The sequence below is a fragment of the Aquarana catesbeiana genome, linkage group LG01, assembly GCF_042186555.1.
Source record: "Aquarana catesbeiana isolate 2022-GZ linkage group LG01, ASM4218655v1, whole genome shotgun sequence".
Lineage (NCBI taxonomy): Eukaryota > Metazoa > Chordata > Amphibia > Anura > Ranidae > Aquarana > Aquarana catesbeiana.
The window spans coordinates 694,253,083-694,267,354 of record NC_133324.1 but is presented as its reverse complement, the minus strand read 5'-3'; positions in this window follow the sequence as shown (position 1 = coordinate 694,267,354).

The following is a 14,272-nucleotide window of genomic DNA, read 5'->3' as shown; positions in this document are numbered from 1 at the left end:
CCCTGATCCTTCTCTTCTGGGGTGCCCTGGCAGTGCACCTGGCTCCTCCCCTTTATCGGGTGCCCCCACTGTGAGCCGCTTTCCCTGGGGGCACCCACGCGGGCGCGCTTAGGAGTCCCGCTGCTGCGTCCATTGACACAGACAGCGGGACTTAGCCCCGCCCTCTGCTCCCGTGTCACTGGATTTGATTGACAGCAGTGGGAGCCAATGGCTCCTGCTGCTATTAATCTATCAAATGAGGACGGAGACAGCGGCTGGAGCCACTGGGCTTGTGCACATCGCTGTAATGGATCAGCTCAGGTAAGAAAAAGGGTGGGCTCACAACAGTGAGTTGTTTTAGGTCAGATCAGTGTTTTTTTAACTGTTACAAAGTGGTATAAAATCTGAAGTCTGAAGTAAAATATAAAGTCAGGTAAAAACAGTTACATCTATCTATCTATGTATCTCCTTTTAAAATACTGTATTGCACTTTATACCTTTGTTAAATACACTAGTTCATTTGCAGTCAGATGCTTGGACTAGCATAACACTAGGTCTGGTTTTATACACAATTATAATCATATGGAGAAGAAACCTCTCAAACAAATACTTTACAGAATAAGCAAATAGCTGGATTTCAATGTCCTGGACGCATTTGAAAAAAGCATACATGATGCCAGCTCCCCAGGCCTGTGAACAAAGGCTAGCTTTGAAGCATACAGCGGGGGAGTGTTCCTAAGAGCTCAGTACCAGCCATCTTGTTATAGAATGCTCGAGTTCTCAGGGAATTCAATGTGTGCCAGATGTGCACTATGCACATTGAACAGGCTGCCTTGAACTTTTTGGGGGTGGCATGGCAGAACATTTTACCTAAATAAGCCCTTTGATGTTACAAATTGTTTTGTAAACCATTACGTTCCACATAAACCTTTGAAGCCTTTGAATTGTATCTTTGATATTAAAATATTTTAAAGAGATTGTGTCTAAAAGCAAGGGAGTGGAGCATTTAATAACTATGACAGGTCTTTATAGTTTTGTAGAATACGATAAGAAATGATTATGTATTCATGTACTATATACCCCCAGATGTACCCTGCCATTTCATGTACCTTGTGCTGTGTGATTAATTGTATTATAACATTGGTATTCTTATTATTATTTTCAGGGGATTTTTTTTAACTTTTGAAACTTTTTTTAAATAGTTTAGCTGCAAATGGTAACATACAAACATAACCTTTTAGGCACTATGGGGTTGATTTACTAAAGGCTAAAAGACTGTGCACTTTGCAGTTGCACTCTGCAAGAGTAGTTGCTCCAGAGTTTAGTAAATGAGCAGAAGATCTGCTGACTTTCATCATTCAATCATGTGCAAGCAAAATTATGTTTTTTTTTTTTTTAATTTTCCTTGCACCTGATTGGGTATTCTTTGCAAAGCAAAGCTTTACCTCATTTACTAAGCCCTGGAGCAACTGCACTTTCTGAGTGTAACTACAGTTTGCAAAGTGCACAGTCTGTTTGCCTTTAGTAAATCAACTCCTATGTCTTCAGGCAGATATTTGCATCGGTGTGATCTAGTTTTGATTGATGGTAAATGGTAAACAATTGTCCAATAAATGTTAGCAGCAATGTATTTATTAAGAAAAAAAAATGGTTATATTTCACGCGTCACATAACTAACCCAAAAAAGCTGCAAACATGATTTCTTGATTTAAGATATATAAAACTGTGGAAAAAAATTGTGCTATACCATAAAAGTGCTCAATTGAAAGTATGATAGGTTCTCTTTAAAATTAATATAAGGAATAAGGTTAAACAAAATACAAACTAAAACTGCACATAGGATAATATGATGTCAATGTCTGTGATCAAACTCCAACACGTCAAAAAACTATTACTGACATTTAACCTCCCTGGCGGTATGATTATTTTGGATTTTAGGTGCTGAAAGCGGTACAATTATTTTGCATGGAAATTTGGCGTTTTATATTGTAGGTCTGTAATTCTTAACAATAACACACTTAAATCTGTCCAAACAAGAGTCTAGTAGATATCCCGGGTATGATAAAGTTTGAAACACAAAAACATAAATTATAATATAATAAATAAAAATAAATAATTAAAAAAAAAAAAAAATTAATAATAAAATAAATTTCCCCACGATTCACTATCGCTCAATTCTGCAAGTGTTCTAATTTACTATCGCTGTTTTCTAGCTGGTCTAAAGCCACTTTTGATGTAAAGGGACACTTTTTGGTTGCTATGGACAATCTCCAGTTTCCAGGCAGAAAGAACAGTATATATAACATAAAACTGCATGCAGGGTATAGGACAAAGCACTGGGGACAAAAGGGATGTGAAATAATTTCATACAGTACTGTAATCTGTAAGATTACAGTACTGTATTTGTTATGATTTTACACTTTTTTGAATTTGCCGCCAGGCTCCGCCCCGTGCGTCGCGCCGCTCGCAGGGAACGGAGCCTGGCAATTGTCCCTTGGATCCTGTTCCCTCACAACTACTACGGTCACCCTCTTCTTCTATCCTATGCTCCCTCACCCACATCTTCAATCTCTCCCTTTCTAGTGGCATTTTCCCCTCCCCTCTAAAACATGCACAGATCACTCCCATTCTTAAAAAGCCCTCACTGGACCCTACCGACCTGAACAACTTAAGACCCATCTCATTACTCCCATTCACCTCTAAACTTCTAGAACGCTTAGTCTACAACCATCTTAGCTCCTACCTCAATGAAAATAACCTTCTTGACCCCTTACAGTCTGGCTTTCGCTCGCAGCACTCCACGGAAACTACCTTACTAAAACTCACTAACGATTTACTAACTGCTAAAACCAACAGCCAGTACTCCATACTCCTACTACTTGACCTCTCTGCGGCCTTTGATACTGTTGACCACCCGCTCCTTCTCAATAAACTACATTCCCTTGGCCTCCGAGATTCTGCTCTATCCTGGTTCTCTGGCTATTTATCACAGCGCTCCTTCAGTGTCACCTACAACTCTGTCTCCTCTTCTCCATAGCCCCTTTCTGTGGGGGTCCCCCAAGGCTCGGTTCTTGGACCCCTTCTCTTCTCTATCTACACCTCCTCCCTTGGTCACTTAATAACTGCCCACGGCTTCCAATACCACTTATACGCTGATGACACCCAAATCTATCTGTCTACTCCTCACCTTACTCCTTCAGTCTCCTCTCGCATTACTAACTTACTAACTGACATATCAGCATGGATGTCGCACCACTTCCTTAAACTAAATCTCTCTAAAACTGAGCTATTAATATTCCCCCCTGCCCGTGCCCCCCTCCATGACTTTTCCATCAAAATCAACAATGCAACCATCAGTCCCTCCCCTCACGCCAGGGTACTAGGTGTAATCCTAGACTCTGACTTGTCATTTCAGCCTCAAATCCAATCGCTGTCAAAAGTTTGTAGAATTCACCTCCGTAACATCTCTAAAATTCGCCCTTTTTTAACAAATGAAACCACCAAGCTCCTCATTCACTCCCTTGTTATCTCTCGCCTTGACTATTGCAACTCCCTTCTCATTGGCCTACCGCTCCATAGGCTATCCCCTCTTCAGTCTATCATGAATGCTGCTGCCAGACTTATCCACCTTACCAACCGCTCAGTGTCTGCCAACCCTCTACTTCAATCCCTACACTGGCTCCCAATCACCCAGCGAATTAAATTCAAAATTCTAACCACAACATACAAAGCCATTCACAACTCTGCCCCAAGCTACATCACTAATCTTGTCTCCAAATATCGCCCAAATCGACCTCTCTGCTCTTCTCAAGACCTCCTGCTTTCAAGCTCTCTCATCTCTTCCTCCCATGCTCGTCTCCAGGATTTCTCCATAGCCTCTCCCATCCTCTGGAACTCGCTACCTCCATCTATCCGGCTATCCCCTACTCTTGCTACCTTCAGGCAATCCCTGAAAACTCATCTCTTCAGGAAAGCCTATCATGTCTCCAACTAATCTCCTACCACTTCCACCAGCTCATTCCCCACAGTTACAACCTTTTGTACCACTTGCCCCACCCTATTAGATTGTAAGCTCTTCTGAGCAGGGCCCTCTTAATCCTATTGTATTGTATTGTATTATAACTGTATTGTCTCCCTTTTATATTGTAAAGCGCTGCGTAAACTGTTGGCGCTATATAAATCCTGAATAATAATAATAATAATAATAATGGAGAGGCTTCGGAGGAGGACGGAGCCCACGGACACAGCGGGGGACATCGCAGGATCCCGGGGACAAGGTAAGTAAAGCCACACCAGGATCCTGCGATGTAATCCCGAGTGTGGCTCGGGGTTACCGCTAATGGTCCTGAATTTTAACCCCGAGCCACACTCGGGAAAACCGCCAGGGAGGCTACACTGACAGTCCACAGAAATTAACCATACCCACAAGATTTGTAGCTAATAAATAACTAAGGTTGAATTTACACTGGTTGCAGTAAAATGCAGGAAAAATTGAGGTACAATTCCATCCATTTTATGCATGTTTTAACACGCGTTGATTTGCGTTGATCTGCGTTTTAGCACACTTGTAAAATGTAGGTCAGCACATAGACACATAAAAAAACAATTGTTTTTATGTGTCCTGTTCACACTACAATGCTGTGCTGACCTATATTGCATTACAATGCATACATGTTACATTAACGGGAATCTAAACCAGAACCAAAAAGTGTTTATTACAGAACTAAAAATGATGAAAAATTGTGCAGAATGGTTTGGGAAGCTCCTGACAGCCCTTTCTGATGAGATGATGGGTCCAAAAAAAAAAAAATACCACCAGCAGCTGCTAGCTCTAGAAGTTCTTTCTGGAATGAAAATGTATTCCAACAGGTTCACATATTCATAAAAACAAGATAACAGTTTTATTTTTTACCTTTTTTGAATCTTTTCAGGTTTTGTTGGTTGACTACTTTTAATGACTGACAGTATAATTTTTTTTTTCAAAATCACCAGAATAGAAGAAGGAAAAAACAGTTCTTCTGGTAAAAAAATCACCAATATCATGAGTTCAGCTTCAACAACTCTTTTTTTGAGGTAATACAATTATGTTGTAAAGAGCAAGTAACCAACCCTGTGTGAATTTCTTTCTTGTTAAAATAATTTTTATTGAAAGATAACAAGGTAGAAAGTATAGTACGGAATTACAATTCTGGAACAAATCAAACAAGAGGAATCATATAGTTGTGTTAAAGGGGTTGTAAACCCTTGTGTTTTTTTCACCTTAATGCATCCTATGCATTAAGGTGAAAAAACTTCTGATGCTGGCCGAAACCCTTACCCCCCCCCCCCGTTTTAATCATCTGAGCCCGCTCGTTCCCTCGGGGAAGAAACGCTGTACCTCTCTGCCCAGGGTTCTCGGCTCTTGATTGGATAGATTGATAGCAGCGCAGCCATTGGCTTCTGCTGCTGTCAATCAAATCCAATGATGCGGGCGCGGGGGGGCAGGGCCGAGTCCGGCATTCTGTGTCTATGGACGCAAATACTGGACTCGGGAGTGCTTCTCCTACGGGGTTTACCGATGTGAGGAGGAGCCGCGAGTGCCATTGGGGGACCCCAAAAGAGGAGGATTGGGGCCACACTGTGCAAAACGAACTGCACAGTGAAGGTAAGTGTGATATGTTTGTTATTAAAAAAAATAATAAAAAACCAGGGTTTACAACCCCTTTAAGTCAGTAGGGATACAACCCAAATGACAGTAATACACCTTTGCAAAGCTAGTCATAAGTACAAATGATGACTCTACTTATTAGTACAATTATCGTCTCATTAAGTAGTATAAATGAAAGTTAAAGAGATATAGTATACAAATAACATAAGGTTATAATGGGTGCCACTCAAGCCGAAGGACGTGTGCAAAACATTGGAGGGTTAGCTGCATGGCCAGAAAAATGTGAGGCATTTAGAGGGGGCACTGCATACATTGGGAAACTATGACTACCCTAGTGGGTTGCAACACATACCCTACTGAGGGTAATGACCAAAGACTCAAGTATCCCAAAACAGGAGAAACCTGCGTGGGGTATGAAGTGAAGAAGGAGGAAAGAAAAACAGTATCAGAAAATAGAGAGGGGAAACTTTAGGAAAGGGTAAATAAGAGGGAGGGGACCCCAAGATGAGAAGAGGGTGAGGGGTAACTCTAGGGGTGTTGATAACTGTGTCAAGGAGATAGTAGTGTTATAGTGATGTTTCATCAAAGTCAGTGGGTAGATAATGATCCATCCCTGATTTCCACAGTCGTTTGTACTTATCCTGTCCAAAAGGACCGTCTCAACTTTAGCGTGTATCATGGCTCGAGTGACCCTGTTCTTAGTTTATAGTACACTAAGACGAGGAGTTTTCTAGGCCTTCATCATTTGTTTCACCGCAGTAGTAACCTGCAGGAGAAGTTTAAACTGGCGTTGGGTCAGTGTTCTTTTTTTTTCTATACAGAAACTAAACTGGCTTATTTAAGGTCAGCCTTAAATGTATTTATTTTTAATTCAGGTACTTATATAGCGCCATCAATTTACGCAGCGCTTTACATATACATTGTACATTCACATCAGTCCCTACCCTCAAGGAGCTTACAATCTAAGGTCCCTAACTCACATTCATACATACTAGGGACAATTTAGACAGAATCTAATTAACTTACCAGCATGTCTTTGGAGTGTGGGAGGAAACCAGAGTACCCGGAGGAAACCCACACAGGCACAGGGAGAACATGCAAACTCCAGGCAGGTGGTATCATGGTTGAGATTTGAACCAGCAACCCTTCTTACTGCTAGGCGAGAGTGAAAGACACATCAGGTTCCACTGATGCAGAAACATTTTCTCAATACTGCATACATTGTTTTAAAGCGGAGTTCCAGTTATTTTTGTGTTTATTAAAAGTCAGCAGCTACAAAAACTGTAGCTGCTGATTTGACTTTTAATAAACATACACTTACCTGTCCCACGATCCAGCAGTGCACCCCAGTCATTTTCACCCTCTTTCCTCCTTCAGCAGCATCATCATCTCTACTGCGCTCTGTGACTGGTCCTGAAGTCTTCTAGGAGGGAGGGGGAAGGAAAATTTCCAATTTCGATTGCCTAAGGCGACCGGAAAGGAAGTGGCAGCGGGTACCTATCAAAATCGGATACCCGCTCCCGCCCCCCTCCCCAAAAGCTCTGTTTCACAAACGGGAGCTGGGGAGGAGGCCTTAAGGTGGAAGTTCCACTTTTGGGTGGAACTCTGCTTTAGTTAATTTACTCAGCTTGGTGAGCAACGAGGTGTCTAAAAACTAAAAAAAAAAAATATATATATATATATATATATATATATATATATATATATATATATATATATATATACACAGTATCTCACAAAAGTGAGTACACCATGAGACATTAATGGCTACGTGTTGAGTTATTTTGAGGGGACAGCAAATTTACACTGTTATACAAGCTGTACACTCAATACTTTACATTGTAGCAAAGTGTAATCTATTCAGTGTTGTCACACGAAAAGATATAATAAAATATTTACAAAAATGTGAGGGGTGTACTCACTTTTGTGAGATACTGTATGTATAGGTATATATAAATATACATACAGTAACTACATTACCACTGAGACATAAAAAGATACTCGCAAGCATATACATGGGGCCTGTGCTTTTATGTTAGGATTTTCCAAATAAATAAATAAATAACATATGGCTTCAGTGGTATCTGATCTCAGGATGCAAATAATAGCATAAACCATTGATATTTATAAATATTTTTCATGAGCCAAATGCCACAATCTGGATTAAATTTTGAGTCTGATGAATTACATTGCACTTCTCTAATTCAGACTTTTTAAATCCAGTCTCCCAACTACCCAGTCACATTTTATTGTCTGAGACACAGAAAAGAGTACTAACTTTACTCAGTGTTTGGTCAGATCCACTGCCAGACCTGGCAACCAATATTGTTGGCTAACATGCAGAATCGATTAAATTACTTTGGTTTAATGTACATTTCTAGTAGCTCTTTAGCTGAATATGCGTGCACATGTAACCTAAATTTCAGCAGCAGACTTGATTCAACAATAAAATGAATACAAGGATGCATCAGATCAAATTACTCTCTTTTTTTTAAATGTAACTTCTATTAAAAGGAAAAAGGTATGAGGGGATTTAAAATAATCCTGGTCTATTCAGAATTTCTTTTGCCCAGTGCTACAGTTACAGTGGCCACCTACGGAGTTCTCTTTCTTGTGCAGGCATTCATTGTCTTTTTTAGCTGACCTGTACTTTCTGCTAAAAAGATTTATCTGCATAAAGTTCTAGATCTGCCAGAGACAACACAGGATGTATAAGTACAGACTATTATTAAAACCTTTTAAGCTGAAAAGGTATCAGGGAATATATTTTTATTGCGATTTTCTTTTCAACAAATGGGCTATATCCCACAGCAAGCTATGCCTGTACTGTCACTCATTTAATAGTAACAGTAAAGGCATTAGATTTAAAAAAGGAAACAATTCTATGCAATCATCATTTCATGTGGGGTTAACTTCTGATTTGCTCGTTGATCATGATATTTTATTTATAAGCGAATGTAGGCAAATACAGCAATACTGCCTGTTAATCTCTTGATTATTTTAAGTAGACACCCATGTCCTGTTATGTTCTGTGGTCCTCTGTTATGATAGAAAAAGTACTTTTTTTATCACAGCATGTATCATAATATGTATTATAGTATATATATTTTATATAATCATTATACAGTATAAAACTGGGCCTGAGCTAAAAAAAAAAAAAAAAGAGAGATTTAATATCTTATAAGGAATATATAGGTTGGTCGTGCCTAAGATGTCCCCAGAAGAATCTACCTATGCTTGAACGCCTCCTAAATAATGCCTTTGCACTATCAGACATAGATTTGGGTGAACGGTTCGGCCCGAGCATCAGTTCAGGCGGAACATTGGCTGTTCATTGGCTGAATTTCAGTGTTCGCCCTGCCGAATACCCTGCAAAGCACTGCGTGCTGCACAGCAAGGCTTTGCCCAATCAGGGTGCAGTATAAGCTGGTTGTTAAGGAGTCGGTCCAGGAAGCCAGCTGCAGCGTCCTTAACAACTGATGAGTCATCAGCTGTCAATGGGCTTCCCTGCTGACAGCTGAGTAAAAAAATAAAAAATTGCAGGCAAAAGAAAAGTAAAAAAACGCAGTGGGGCCCCCCAAAATCCATACCAGACCCTTATCTGGGCATGCAGCCTGACAGGTCAGAAAAGGGGGAGGGACAAGAAAACGCCCCCCTCCTGAACCTTGTCAGGCCACATGCCCTCAACATAAGCATGTTGATGGGGACAAGGGCCTCATCCCTACAACTGTGGCCAGTGATTGTGGGGGTTTGCGAGCAGGGGGCTTATTGTAATCTGGAAGCCCCCTTTAACAAGGGGGCCCCCAGATTCTGCCCCCCCCCCAACATGAATGAGTATGAGGTACACAAAAAAGTGTTAAAAAGTAATAAAAACACAGAGACAATTTTTCACAATTCCTTTATTAAAAAATTTAAAAAAACAGTGTCCCCCGATGTAGATCCATCATCAATCACACCACCCGCCACACCCAAAAAAAAAGCTCCCGCCGACTGCTGGCTAAGGCTAAGTTGTTTGACAGATCTTATATAGGTAAGGGGCGGGGCCACCTGGTTACATCACCTGGTGGCACCGCCCCTTCTGTCATCACGGACCGATGCATGCTGGGTCAGTGTTAAAGGGGGCTTTCAGACTCTGGTAAGCCCTCTGTCCAAATCAACATAGGGACAAGCACCCACTCCCCTATGTTGATAGAATGTGGCCTGGTATGGTTCAGGAGGGGGGGCGCTTGCCCCTCTTTCCAGACCTGCTGGGCTGCTTGCTCGGATAAGGGTCTGGTAAAGATTTTGGGGGGTCCACAAGCCGTTTGTTTTATTTTGACATGGGATTCCCCTTAAAATCCATACCAGACCCTAGGGGCCTGGTATGGACGGGGAGACCCCACGCCATTTTTTTCTTTCTTTTTTTTTTTCAGTAGCTGGGTGCTGGCAATTGCAACCACAAGTCAATTTTAAATCTGATTTGACTGTTTTTTTTTTCTTTAAAAATGTAATTTTTGTTGCAGCATGTTCTATATATGCTACAGATGCTCCACTTTACAGCCAGACCCCCCAGGCACTATATTTAAAGGGTGGTGTTCGGCAGTGTTAATTTTGATGTCAAATTTTGATTTTGTTTTAGTTATAGCCTTTTGACTAAAATGCTATTTTAGTTTTAGTCATATTTTAGTCTTTTGACTAAAATGGCATTTTAGTCTTATAGGGCGTACACACGGTCGGACTTTGTTCGGACATTCCGACAACAAAATCCTAGGATTTTTTCCGACGGATGTTGGCTCAAACTTGTTTTGCCTACACACGGTCGCACAAAGTTGTCGGAATTTCCGATCGCCAACCACGCGGTCACGTACACCACGTACAACGAGACTAGAAAAGGCCGGTTCAGAACCAAGCGCGGCACCCTTTGGGATCCTTTTGCTAATCTCGTGTTAGTAAAAGTTTGGTGAGAGACGATTCGCGCTTTTTCAGACTCGTAGCTTTCAGATCGTTTTCTGCCGTTCAGTTTGTGCTTGTGGGTTTGTATCTGCTCTTCAGTGCATGCAGCAAGTTCCGCGTGACTTTAGGTAGTCATTGTATTCTTGTTCGTTCGTTACTGTTTTTCAGGTCGCTCTTCACAGGCCTTGCTGTTCTTCAGTGCGTTCTGTTACTTCGTTCTGAGCAGCCGACCGTTTTCTAGCCATGTTTCGTATGCGTACTCCTCGTAGAGTTCGTGCTGTGCGGGGGCTTGGTGTTGGGGTCCTGACCTTGACACAAGTCCAGTCCATGAACAGGGTGGGGAGGAGTTCATGAACCAAGAATTGGTTGCTTCAGCGTGACCAGTTCTCTCATTTGCCTTTGCTCCGTGAGATCCGTGAGAATAATCCTGATGATTTCAGGAACTTTCTCAGGATGATGGACCCCGTGTTTCACCGTTTGTTGGCTTCGCTGACCCCCTATATCAGCAGGCAGGATACCTGCATGAGGCAAGCCATCACTCCGGAGCAGAGGTTGGTCGCTACCTTGCGGTATTTGGCCACAGGGAGAAGCCTGCAGGACTTGAAGTTCTCAACAGGCATCTCCCCCCAGGCTCTGGGTATCATTATCCCAGAGACCTGTTCTGCCATCATACAGGTCCTGCAGAAGGAGTATATGAAGGTAAGATTTTTATCCTTTAATATCACATTTTATTGTATTGAATGTTTGATAATATCTTGTATTTCTTTCCTCATTCCCTAATTACCATGATTGTAATATGCTGTGAATGTCCTCTTTGTCCTCATGCATGCTGGATTTTTATGTAATTATTATTTTATGTCCTTCATACATATTTGCCCTTCACTAACCTCCCCAGCATGGTGTCTCCTGCCCTATATTCACCTCATGTAGTCACTTAACAATGTATTTTATCAGCTCCATAGTAGTGCTTTACCCCAAACACCCCCTAAAATGTTTGGAAATGTAATTTTTGATTTAAATTCAGGCAGAGTGCCAGAGGCTTTTTTTTGTGGTGTCCCCAAATATTTTTTACTAACCCTCCCTCCCCCCAACTGCTAAGTCAGCTGATCCCAATTCTCTATGTATCCTCAATCATCTATCTGCTGACTTTGCCAAACCCATACACACTATACCCACCTCTTTACTGGTCAGATGTATGGATGAATTCCCCAAAGCATGTAGTGCAAGGGCCTGCCTGAATACTTTCAAATGGTACTGTTTAAAGTTTTTGTATACTATTATTATCTTGATAGGTAATAGCAGAATGTCCAAATGTCCTCAAATGTGTACAGTGTGTATTTATATCTTTGTATTATGACACTTCTTACCTGTCCAGTGGGCTGCCAATAGTGTAACTAAGGAGGGGCTGTTCCAAGTAATACACATTATTTAGGCATTCATTTCTCAATGAAGTGAATAGGGTTACCTGTCCAAGATTTCCACACACCCCATAATGTTAGAAATGGCCCATGGGGGGGGGGGGATATGATAGGTGTACCTTATACTTTGGCGTTGTTAAATTCCCCTTAATAAATGCTATCTGGAGGTTGCCCCATAATGTTTGTGTATAATCTGCTTGCCATGTTTCTGAGTAAAAATAGTAATGTTTATTGTTTTTTCCTCAACGGTTTCCTTCCACGCCACAGGAATGGCAGACTGTGGCCTCCCACTTTGCCCAGCGGTGGGACTTTCCTAACTGCGGAGGGGCAATTGATGGGAAACACGTCCACATCATCCCACCACCCAACTCGGGGTCGTACTATTATAATTACAAGGGGTTCAATAGTATAGTGATGTTGGCGGTGGTGTCGGCTAATTACAACTTCTTGTATGTGGACGTGGGGAAGAATGGCCGGATGCCCGATGGTGGAGTCATCGCCCAGACGGAGTTTTACAGGCGTCTCCAGAATGGCAGCTTGGACTTGTCCAGAGGACAATGTGGAAGGACTCCCATTCGTGTTCGTTGCTGATGAAGCGTTTGCGCTGGGGGACCACCTGATGCCGCCATTCCCAATAAGGACCCTCACCCCGGAACAGAGGGTTTTTAATTACCGGCTGGCCAGAGCCCGAAGAGTGGTGGAGAACACATTTGGAATCCTGGCCAGCCGGTTCCGCCTATTTATGACACCCATCCATATGGCGGAGTATAAACTGAACCATATAATACTTGCGTGCTGTGTTCTCCATAACTTTTTAAGGAAACATTCGGCCAACTATGCTGGCTCAGTTGGGCCTGAGGCCGGAATGATACATCAAACCACACTGACGGCGCTTGAAAGCGGCCGTCCTGGCTTGCCCTCCCTGAGTGCCCGTGATGTCCGGTTACGATACCAGGAATTCTTTGCGGGTAGGGGGGCCATCAATATGCCAGACAATCTGTGAAGCCTTTTTATAATAAAAAAAAAATAAATAAATCTTTGTGGACATTTACTGCTTGTGTTTGTTTTAGCTGACCCTGACAGAAATGTTTGGAGTGCAGAAAATGGCGTGATTGTGTAACCTTATACAAAGCACTGTTGGCTGTTATTTACTAAATGCAAAAACACATTTCACTACAAGTGCACTTGCAACTGCACTGAAACTGCACTTGTAGTGCAAAGTGGATTTGCCCTTAGGAAATAACCCCCATTTTCTCATCAAACGACAATTACATCACCCCAAAAGTGTTATAGTGTTGAGACAATAATCCACACATTCTTGATTAACAATCTTTTTAATACCTGCACAATCACATGTGCATTTACCAAAGGTTTTTCACACAAACCAACATGTTTGTTGTATACCAATTTTTGTGGTGGCATTATCCAAAATCAAAATGTCCATTTTATAGAAAACAGGCCTGTGTAAAACCAACAAGAAAGACACAAATCTTGATCTTACAAAGTTCACATTTGGTAGAACTTGAAGGCAATATCAGACATGAGTATTTAGGAACTGTGTTTGATATTGCGTTCAGATGGGGGGAAATCACCCCTGGAAAAGCCAAATTTGGAAGATGCACACAAATTTCCCAATGTCAACATGTGCTACCTGCCATCACGTGGGATCAAGGGATGTGTTTTGGGGGAGCAAGCCCTTCCTCACCGCTACTTTATTATTGAGGAAGGGGTTGCACCCCCAAAACGCGTCCATTGATCTCCCGTGATGGCAGATAGCACATGTTGGCACACTGTGTGCAGCCTCCAAATTTGGCTTTGGGAAAAATCACAAAAACATTTAGCACATTGTAGCACACAAAAGAAGAAAGTGATTTGGAGGGGTTTTAAACTCGCCCCAAAACATCAATGATGTTTTTATATTTTGGAATAACATCATTGATGTTTTGCTTGATGATTTCCAATTGTAAATTACACCCCATGATCTCCCCGATCAGGATCTGGGCACTTTCGGATGTGAAAGGATCTTCATCCACAACCTCACGATCACCTAAAAAGAGAGGAACCCCAAAATAAATTTGGTTTCAAAAAAGGCTCTTATCTGAGCCTGTGGTTGCAGACACTCACCTGTTGTGGTGATTAGTTCCACCACGTCTTCTTCCTCCTGCTCAGCTTGTGTTGGGGGGATTTCCCCTTCTTCCAGAGGGGGGGGGGCTCTGGTCTCCTCAGATGAGGGGTGTCCTCCGAGTCTTTTCTCCCCTATGTGAAACAAAATGGTATAATTAGCACACAGATATTT